The sequence below is a fragment of the Mus pahari genome, chromosome 4 (genome assembly GCF_900095145.1).
Source record: "Mus pahari chromosome 4, PAHARI_EIJ_v1.1, whole genome shotgun sequence".
Lineage (NCBI taxonomy): Eukaryota > Metazoa > Chordata > Mammalia > Rodentia > Muridae > Mus > Mus pahari.
In genome coordinates, this window is record NC_034593.1 from 144,917,086 (window position 1) to 144,917,874 (window position 789).

The window sequence follows — 789 nt, forward strand, 5'->3', positions numbered from 1 at the left end:
CTGATTGCTCTGGTACTCATCCCAGTTAATGACTAGTTTTATGCTCACCAATTTAGGTATACCTCATCTTGGCAAGGTGATGGCTTCTGCAGCCCATGAGCTTGCCTCCCAGCTCATCAGGATATCATCTTTCACAAGCTGCACAGCCTGAGGCTTTTTTGTGACTTGAACTGCCAATATTTTGCCATGTTGCCACATGGTTCTTTGATCTACTAAGTTTTTAAGTGAATGTCAGTCACATTGTTTTAAAATTTAGTGGTTACTCAGACCATTACTGCAATTGGATGCATTTGTCATAAACCAAAATTTTAAAAGTATACCATAAAAAGTTACTCAAATACAAACTGGAAAAATGCTTTTATATACAGAATTCAATTTTTAATAATTTATATCCAAACCTTTTAGACAACTCATTTCAATCTTCCTTCCTCTAAGCCACCCAACACTAGCCATTTATCTGTTTAATATTGTAATACAGTATAAATGTGACCAACAACATATGTATTTAGGAAAGGCAAATTTCTGTAATTTCAATGAAAATATAAATTTGCTAGGTATAGGTGAGATCATATTTATTCCTAAGACACTGTTGTATGAACTTATTTAGTTCTGTATCTAAAACACAGGTTAAAGCATAATTTAGACAGAAGGTACCTGGTGACAATTCTGCTGGCATCTACACTGAGGGGGTAGACTCCAGTTATTGTTTGAATATGTAGACAGGGAATGATGCAACTGACATATGTTCAACGTGTGAATAAACACAACCCAGCTCTACAGAAGCATGAC